Genomic DNA, 9,648 nt, shown 5'->3' with positions numbered 1-9,648 from the left:
CCTCGCCCCGCCCCGCCCCGCCCGCCGCTCCCAGCCTGCCCCGCGCGGCCGCTTCCCCGCGCGCGCCGGCCCCCCCCCGCCCTCTCTCTCCCCCCCCGCTCGGGCCGGCGGCCGCGGCAGAGCCGCGCTGGGTGGCGCGTGCGCACTGTGCCCCGCCCGCCGCCATTTTGTGTCCGAAAGCGACTGTGGAGCGATTAAACCGCGGGGCTGGTGCCGGGGCGCTTAAAGCGGCGGCGGCCGCGGCGGGGCGTGCGGGGCGCGGCGGCTCCTCCGCGGGGCCCGCGGGCGGCGCGGGGCGGCGGCGGGGCCCGGCGGCCGGAGGGAGCTCGGCGGGGCGCGGGGCGCAGGTAAGCGGCGGCGGCGGGGGGTTTGCAGTCGCGTTCTCCGGCCTCTAGGTGTCACGATGGGGCTCCGGCGCGGCTGGGGCCCCGCAGCGGCCGCCGCCGGGGCAGCAAGGGGGGCTTTGTCTCCCTCTACCGTCCCCGCGCCGCCGCCGCCGCCACCGCCGCCATTCCCCACAGCGCGGCGCTGGGCTGCGGCACCGCCCGGGCCGCCCGCCCTCCTTCCCTCCCCGGCCGCCGCCACCCGCCGGCCCCGACTCCATTTTCTTTCCTTTGTCTCCTCCACCGCGCCACCGGCGCTGATTAACCGCCCCATTACCGCCCCCTCCCCGCCGCGCCTGCCGCCCCCCCCTTCCCTTCCCGTCCCGCACGTCCCTTCCTTCCCCCCCTCCCCCGCCCCGCCGGGCCCGCTCCCCTCCCGCCCCGCCACCGCTCCCCCCCCCCTTTCTCGCACCTCCGCGGAGCTCGCCCGGCGCCCTCCGCCCGCCGCCCGTGTCCTGCCGCGGTGTCCGGCCGGGCGCTGCCCGCGGGGACGGCTGCGTGTCCCGCTCCCGCCGGCCGCCGCCTCGCTGCGCTGGCGTGTGCGGCGGAGTGAGAGGCGCTGCGAGGCGCAGAGCGGGACTCGAGCTCCCTCTGCAAGGCAGGCTGAGCAGCGCCATGCAGCAGCACCGGGGCGGGCACGGCTGGGGGGCGCCCGCTCTCGCCGCGGTGACCGGCCGGCAGCCCCCCCGCACCCCCCGCGCCGCTCCCGGAGAGCGGCGGCCCCGCCGTTCTGTGTCCACCCCCCCCCTCCCCTGTCCCGTCCTCTCCACCCCATTTCGGGCCCGGGGTCCCCACGGGGCTTCAGGCTTCGATCGGGAGCACCTGGGCTGCCACCGAGCCGCCGACCAGCTGTGTCACTTGCTGGGACTTGGCTCGGCTGCCCGACTCGCGGGGCACCACACCGGGAACCTCCCGGGCCTCCGCAGCCGGGCGCTTGCCCAGGGATGGAGCCCGAAATCTCATGGCAAGGGACGGCGTTATTCCCTCCCTTCCATGGGTCTTTGCTGCTTGGGGGGGGGGGAAGCACAAAACACGATTCTTTTTGTGATGCAGAGGAGGAAACTGCACATGCTCTGTGTCCAAACGCTTTGCTGTTTGTTCTATACATCAGCTTTAGATTTCTTTAGAATGTATGTTCATATGGTATCAGATTTGGCCTTGCGTTAACCTTGTAAAATGACTTCGATAGAAGGGTTTTGTCGTGTTGTATGGCTCCTCCGTTCAGTGTAATCCTTAGGACTTGCCTTGCCTGTTGGTGAGAATGAGCTCTTTCCTGTTTGTGACTTCCTATTTTTTTGCCGAGCCTTTCTCCCCTTGAATACGTGCATGGCTGTTCCTCATCTCTGGCCAGTTACTGAATTCTGGTAATAAACTCCAGAGGTTTTTCTAACTCCATTAGAAGCATCTAAAGCACTGTTTATCACTTCCATTGTACGTGTTTTTGTTTCAGTGCAGGAAGTGTGTAAATATCATCTCAAATTCTCCAGTTTATTCATCCTCTGCAGAGCCTGTTGAATTTGCAGGAGCCTGGTGTATATAAGAAATAATTCTGTGCTATATTCAAGCTCTTCTTACTTAAACCATTTCCCTAACACTTTCCTTCAGTGTAAAAGACAGAACTGAAGAAAGGTGCAATTTTAGTATAAGGGCAAAGCAATTCTTGCTGCCTTTTTCTTTTCTAGGTTGATGGATTTTTACTTCCATTTTGTTTTTCTTCTGGATGTGTAGGGCTTGCTCAGTTTCAGTGTCATCTGCTTTGCATGAATTGTTATTAGGATGCACAGAAAGGCTCAAACTTTGTGGGGTATTTTTGATGAGTAATATCTGAGCAAAAGGTGCAAAACTTGAGTTCCTGTAGCTTCCAGTGTCCCTGCAACTGAATTAATACATCAAGGCTCATCTATTTCGGACAGAGCTTGGAGAACTGTCACAACAGCATTAAGTTTGCTGGTGACTCGTGCATGCAGTGTTACTGAGGGAAGGAGCTATTTCAAGAGCTGTTTTCCTGTGAGCAGGGTGGATCTTGACTATGATCCGTAGCTAATTTGTGTGTATCCTCACCACCTCTTGGGGCTGCAGGTTGATACCCGCCTGCTGAGCTCCCAGTGCTGTCTTGAAATGCCAGAAGCTGACCCATGTTATTCTTGACTTTATTTAGCATTTACCTGAAAAATCTAATTATATGGGATTACTAACTTGTTAAGGAATTTCTGTGCACAGCCTACTCCAGAATTTAATTTCATCTTCTCCCCTTAGGACTTTGTGTCCAAGAACTGCTTTTCTAGATTTCTGGAAGTTGGATGTTGAGCCTGTTCTTGGAGCAAAGCCAGCTTACTCCTTGCTCATACTTAAACAGGTTCCACTGACCTCTGGATAGCTCTCCCTGCTCTGTCCGAACAGTTTTTTGTACATTAGCTCTTTCAGCTTTATTATTGATTACATTTGCATAAAAACTCCCTAATTCTCCGTCCTGGCAACTTTAGCTTCTCCTACCTCTTTACCAGAGAGGGAATGCTCAAGAGAGTAATAAGCATTAGGATCCCAAATGTACTTGTTACGTGCTCTAGAAATACGTGTAATAAGGAGCGGCCACTGCTTTACCTGAACACGAGGACACACACTGACAAGAGCTGAAAGAAACCAAAGCTTTGACTGCTTGTTTTGTTTGTGTTAACTTACTGAACTGTATGGATTTATTTGCTTAGCTGTAAACCCCTGTTCATCCATTTGGCTTTAGTTCAGATGCCCAGTTCACTCTTTGTTGCACTAAACCTTGAAATGTCAATACAGTATCAAGCTCTGCTACTCTGTAACCTACATGGTCTTAGAGACACAGATCAAGGAAATTCACTTTTTTCGGTTATATTTAGTGTTGATAACAATGGTTCAGATGACACATGGCACTTGTTCTTTCAGGTTTTTTACTGAAACTTAGAAAGAATCTGTCCTGTCCTGACTGTAGCTGAAAATACTGTTTGTTTTTTGGGGTTTTTTTTGTGCTAAAGGATACTTGAATTTCATTTACAGCACCCCGTTCTGCTGCTCCTCCCACTTTCCTCCAATAATTCATCAGTCTTTAGTAATTAAGTGAGGTATGCTTATCCCAGACATGTTTAATATGAAAAGTAAAGAGTTGCTGCTCAGCTGAATGATCTGTTTTTCTCTGATTAACAAAAATAACATCAAAAAGAAGAGCAGAATAAACAGAAGGTGAGCAGGGAGTTTTATGTTTCAGATCATGTTAACATTCAAGTAACTGCACACAGAACAGCTCAAGACTGGGTATCTAATGTAAATTAAAGCTAAAGTGAAGTTTTCCTCAGTATTATAAAAACTTGGAAGCTATAAAATCTTAATTTCCTTCCAATGTGGTTCTTAACAGGTGAAAAGAGAAGTAGTGCAGAGACAGCTCTCAAGAATGGCGCAGTTAACGTGCATTGACTTAGGGGACATCTCTGATAGAATGGACTCCCGAAGCATTATTCTCTAACTATCCTTACAGGTGAAGTTTTGAGTCATAGATAGAGTTGCATTTCTTATGTAAAGTTTTGTTTTTAGAGACCCACCTCCCCCCCTCAGTTCAAGCCCTCCCACATTTTACTGTCAGCTGCCTGAAGATTTCAGTGTAAGTATTTAAAAGCACAAGGGCTGTGATCAGTTAGGATATGCTGACCGGTGACACCAGCAAGGGCTTCTGTAATGGCAGCAGTGCAGCAAGCTGAACTACAGGGTATTTTTTATTCTCTCTGTCGTGCAAGTAGTCTGCCCAAATAGATATTGTTATGTCAGTCAGCTAGCAGCAGCATATTATTTTTCTGCTATAACTGCAAACTCATAAAATTTCTAAAGCTTCATGGGTTTCGCTGGAAAGCTTTGCTCAAATGTAAAGACGGGGTTAAGTAAGTTCATCTTATACTGAAAATCCTGTTTTGCATTTTTATTTTCCCATACTGTAAAAAAAATTCTGTTGACATCATTAAATTTGTCAAATTCTGGCAAAACAAGGCAAATCACAGATTGTTTGGCATGTGAATTGCACCCCTGTCTGTATTAATAATGCATCATCATTAGAAGCCTGTATATGTCTTAAACATCTGCAGGTAAATTATATAAAAAAAAACAAACACAAGCCAAAACTTAACACAAAACTGTTTAAAACCACCCCCCACCAGAGTACATTGGGAGGTGAGAGAGACATTTACCTTGGCATATTGGTACATTTTTCACCAGCAGGAATATTTTTAACTGCAGTATTGGAAGAGATATAGTCCATGCCCATTGGAATACTAGTGAAATTCCAGTAGGTCAGAGAAGTGCTGATGTATCAGTAATAAAAGGAGGTGGAGTGGATGAACATGGCTATGCAGGGTGGGTGGCAGGTTCCCAAAACACCTTGGGTGTTTGACTAGCTCTGCATGGTGTTAACACACGTGTAGTTCACATTATTACCAGGTCTCCCACTTATTCTTAGTACAGAATTTAGTTAAAGTAGAGAAAGTGTTAATCACACTAACCTAAGGCTTTAAGAAAACAAGAGCTTGTTAAATTTATTACTTGACTTTGTTAAAGGATTTGCTCTTGATGACCTTACTGTATATTAATACTAGTACTGAGTATCAGTAAATGCCATTTAGCTCAGGATTAGTCTGGGGGTGTACAAGAGTGAATAGTTTCCATGGATATTCAGCAAAAACTAGTAATTGCTTGTCACAATTTGTTTTCATTAATCATTTTGTTGGTGAAAAATGTCTTTAAAAACTTGCTCATGATAAACTGGTTCATGGAAAATCACTGGGCACTAAGGCTGCCACTGTGATTGTCAGGTGGGAGTAGATCCAGTCCAGTGTGTGTGCTAAGGCTGCTGCATGTAAAGCTGTGCACCTGGGAACAAGGTATTCCAGCTGAATTTAAATCAAGGCACATTGTCTCCTAGAAAGCAGTGACTGAAATTTGTTTTGGAGTCATAGTGAATAAACAGCATAAACATGAGTTTCCAAGGTGATGCTATGACAAAGAACCCAATGTAGTTCTTAAATGCATTAGTAGAATAAGCAGAGGTATGTTCTTGTCCATCTTGTGGGATGGGATGAAGTCATTCCCAAAATCCTACGTATGGTTTTGGCTTCAGCACTCAAAATCCTCCAAAATATTACTGTGTGAAAAGGGATTCATCTCAAATTTGATGGAAAACTAAGCTGTGTTGCCATGCAGTAAAATGTTAAATGTGTTCTGTGCAGCTTCTCATCAAAACTGAGGTGACTTGATGAGAGTCCTCAGATATGTCCCTGACAAAATAATGCTGGATATTAGTGAGCTTGCTGTAATCTTGCTGCCAAACACAATACGAATTTGTAGCCCAGTAAGTTCAAATTAAACAGCTTAAGTTTTCACAGGGAGGGTGATTAACTATTGGATTGATATGAAGAGTAGTCATGTATTTCTTAATTTCCTAACATCTTTGAATCAAGATTGTGGGGAAAAAAAAACAAACCTGAAAATTGTTTCAGCCAGATGCAAAGTGCTGACCTTTCCTTGTGTATTTAGAGAACTATCATTCATGAGAGGTCAGGCTAGGTGATAAACCAGAGGTGCTGAAGAAAAAGGATGGATAGCACCTTGTCTTCTCTTGAACCACCTTCCCTTGTTTTGAACAGAGAGAGGTTTAAGACTTTTCCTTTTCAATCAAGAATATTATCAAACCAGTAAAATCTTCTGAATGGGGGAAAATAAGCAGATATTGATATATATTGGAGATGTGTCAAATAGTGTCCTGTATACTTGGTCCAGACTTGTGACTAAATACATCCTGATCTGAGGCTGTGGCATTGGGGAGCTGTTGGAAAGATAAATGTTGCTTCTCTGCTGCCAGGACAAGCTGCTGGCTCCTGTCCAGCTCGCTGCCTACCAAGCAGCCCAAGGACCTTGGCAAGAGCCCTGCTGCCCAGACAGTCCTTGTATCAGCAGAGGAGTTCTTCCTTCCTGGTTCTAAGCATGGAAAATGCTGAGAGGGTGAAGCAAGGTGATTTTTATTGAATCCACTAAAGGAAACGTAGCTCCATAAAATTTTGTGTTACATAAAATTATTTATTGACCCATTTTATATTTTGCATTTGTGTATTTTGTGTGGGAATATATTATCTGCAGTGATCCTAGTTTTAAACTGGATGCTGAGTAAAATACTGACTTAATCAGGAATTAAACTATGAAACATAAAGCTGTGGAAGAAGGAGTAAACAACACAATAATTTTAAGCTATGTTAATGCCTCATGTGTGGAGACTTGACACAAGTGTTTGACACTTTCTGAGCTCTTCAGGATGTTACAGTGAATAGCTCGATGGTGGCCTAAGCATCTCTAGGTGGAGATTGCTGGAAGCTAAGTTTTTTTTTTCACATCTTGCTTATGTTAAAAGGTGGGAAGGGGATATGTAATCTTGAGATTTCAGAGCTACAGAGCAAACTTGCATATAATCCACATGCACCTCTGTGTGGTAATTTCAACAGAGGCACATGATGCTTGAGTTTGGCAATTCTGGTTTCTCCTGGCTATTTGTAAGAAGGTGAATGGTGTCACTCTGCTGCTGCCCCTGGAGTTCTTCACAGAACTCAGTCTCTGCCCAGTCTGGCTGCTGTGCTTCCCTGTGCTCACTCAAAGCCAACTTTATGGGTAAATGCAGTGGGTTTTGTGGTGAGCCTATAGCTTGCAGGAGTAAAAAATGAGGTAAATATACCACAATTGATGGGAAACCTGTTTTGGTAAGAGACTGTGGAGGTACAGTAAGTTCAGAAGGGGATCTGCAGGTCCAGAGGCAAAGATCCCTAATCCTTTGACTGGGTGTTGGGATAAGGGTGGTAAACCACATACATGACTGCTCTCCCTACACAGTGTGTCCTGCTAGAGTTTTTGGAGACAGACTGCTGGACTAAATGAACAGTGATCTGTCCTTGCAGGAGTATTTTTTTATGCCCATGTTGGATAAAGGAAATTTTTTCCTTTTTTCCTAACCTAGCAATAAAAGCTATACAAAGACATTTACAATTCTTGCTATTTGGGGAATGAGCACCAAAGCATTTAGGGAGGTAAAAGTCAAGACTTCCCTGGAAAATAATTGGCTTGCATCAGGATTGTTGACCCATCTCCTTCCACATGTGTGCTGGCAGTTGCATCTCCCGGTGATGAAGTGGTCAGCAGAATTTGCTTCATGAGGGCAGTAGCGTGTAATTGGATGTAGAAAAAATGCAGCCTCAAGTTTGATTTGGGCCTTCATGGAACCGTGCCCCAAAATATTTTGGGCTAAGTAGAAGCTTTCTGCAGAGGAAGCCAAGAGCAGAAGTAGTAATAGCAGCATTTGGCTATTTGTAAACATTTTTTTACTCTTTGGAAATGGAGCTGTAAACTTCCCTGTATGTTTGAAATTGTTGTCCAGGCAATTGAATTCTCCCATTGTTTAATGTTGTAATAGACATGATTTCTCTGGACTGGCTCCTGGAAGAGCCTTTCACTGCAGTAGAACCAGTAGTGATTTTTGGCCAATTACTTCAGCTTCTTGTATAGTTTTTCTGTCTCCTTGTATTTGATTTGCAAAGTTCTTCCCTTGAAACCACTTCTGACATCCAGAGATTTAAAATGAAAGCAGGAAATGCTACTGAATTAAAAATACCCCTGGTTTTGGTTGTATAATTCTATGACATAAATTAACAGTATTATATTTTAACCAGTAGCTTTCTCCTGTGTGCTAAATTGTTTGCAGTGGAAATGCAATCTAAACTTCAGTTTTGCTTTCCCAGTATGTACTACAAGAAAACCCCTTAGAGGCACTTGAGAAATTTCCAGATTACAGGTTGGAAAAAGATGACATTTTTGAAGGCTAGTAGTTTCAGTCCAAGCTTATCAGATTATTAAAACCTTTCTTCTTTTCTTTCTTTTTGGAGGATGGAAGAAGTTAGTGTTATCCAGCATTCCTGTTGAGTATATAACTTACTGCCACTTCTGATCTTTGAAGAGAGATTTATCGCTTCCTGTGGCAATACTGAATACTCAAAAGGTACTCATTGATTACTTGATCCTTGCCTACCTTCCATATTTATTAGTGCTCTTCTCTCCTTCCTGCCGAAGAGTGACTGCTGTTGACTCCTGCCTGCTCTGAGCTACCTGGAGCGTTATATGATCCCCAGACTACTTTATGCTTTGCTCCTGTAGTGTGTGTGGAAATTGTTCTGTCCTGTTAAAGCAGCTGCACCCTCTCCTTGTCCTGCCAACATTTTGACCTACATGAAGAAGAATTTGTGAGCGTCCATGACAGTATGATGGAGGCAACTATCAAATATTTAGATGCCTGACATGACATCTCTAATGTTTTTGTAGGCATCTGCTTTGAGTGGCTTGTGCAGACAAATCCTTAGGGATGCTTTTTCCATCTCCACCAGACTCAAAGGAGGGAGATAGCATTCAATGTTTGTCCTTGCTGTGTTATCAGTCTGGCTGTTCCTGGTTAAAAGTGCTTGATCCAGTGCAGTTGTTGGTCAGTACAATGTGCTGCCTCTTGAAACAGGCTGTCCAGTTGTGGCAGCCAAGGGACAGTTTTCATCTGCCTTTTGGCACCTTTCCTATTGCCTATGGAACAAGATACAATTTATTGTTAACAATCTGGAGAAAAGAGCATGCGGTAGCCCTTACTACTTCAAAGACAGATTTTTCATTTTTTATTAGTTTAGATTTACTCACTCTGGTCTTGGGTTTTCTCCTGCAAATTAAAAAAAAAAGTAGTGAGGTCTCTTGCCAGTACTGCTTCCTCCTTTTCTTACTGAAGTTTCTGTAGGAGCCTTGTCTAATGTGGATCTTCATACTTCATAGCACATGTGATTCTCTCTTAAACAGTGAAACACAGTATTTGTGCTTTTCTAGTGCTGTTGTCTTCAATACGGGGTGGATTTGGATATCCAGCACTCTGAAAGTGCAGGTCCCCAGTAGATTGACAAGACTTACTGTACACCTATTCATTTGCTGGGGAACTGATCAGTATATGAGAGCACAGAGCCTCAGGATCTTGTGTGGAATTAAGTGCTGAGACCAGTAAATCTCAGTCCTAGGAGCATCATAGTTTTAACTGCTTAAATAGAAAAAAGTCTCAATGTTTTGTGTTTGAAGTTTAAGTAGCTCCTTGACTTTATGTAGTGCCAGAGAATGGTAAAATAACTTTGGCTGGGACTTACTTGTGGTACCCTGGTTCAACCCCTGACTCAGTGCAAGGACAGCATTGATGCTA

General features: G+C 45.5%; 1 protein-coding gene across 16 annotated transcripts in view; it reads left to right on the top strand.

Annotated features, from left to right (window-relative positions):
• Positions 1 to 300: 300 nt before the first annotated feature.
• The window catches only part of CTCF (CCCTC-binding factor), a 34,865-nt gene continuing 25,517 nt past the window's right edge, over positions 301 to 9,648 (top strand). For 3 of the 16 annotated variants that reach the window (XM_086847399.1, XM_086847396.1, XM_086847397.1), the window contains exons 1-2: positions 3,766 to 3,885; positions 8,315 to 8,427. The gene's annotated coding sequence lies outside the window, so the exon portion shown is untranslated. Of the gene's footprint in view, positions 348 to 1,786; positions 3,594 to 3,765; positions 3,886 to 6,252; positions 6,403 to 8,170; positions 8,224 to 8,314; positions 8,428 to 9,648 lie in introns of those variants that run through there. The other 13 variants (XM_023934633.2, XM_023934630.2, XM_086847405.1 and 10 more) reach the window with 11 other exon arrangements.

This window comes from Cyanistes caeruleus, chromosome 12, assembly GCF_971803275.1.
Source record: "Cyanistes caeruleus chromosome 12, bCyaCae1.hap1.1, whole genome shotgun sequence".
In the NCBI taxonomy this organism is placed as follows: Eukaryota; Metazoa; Chordata; class Aves; order Passeriformes; family Paridae; genus Cyanistes; species Cyanistes caeruleus.
Note: the sequence above shows the minus strand (reverse complement) of the source record. Positions and strands in the feature narration are given on the sequence as shown.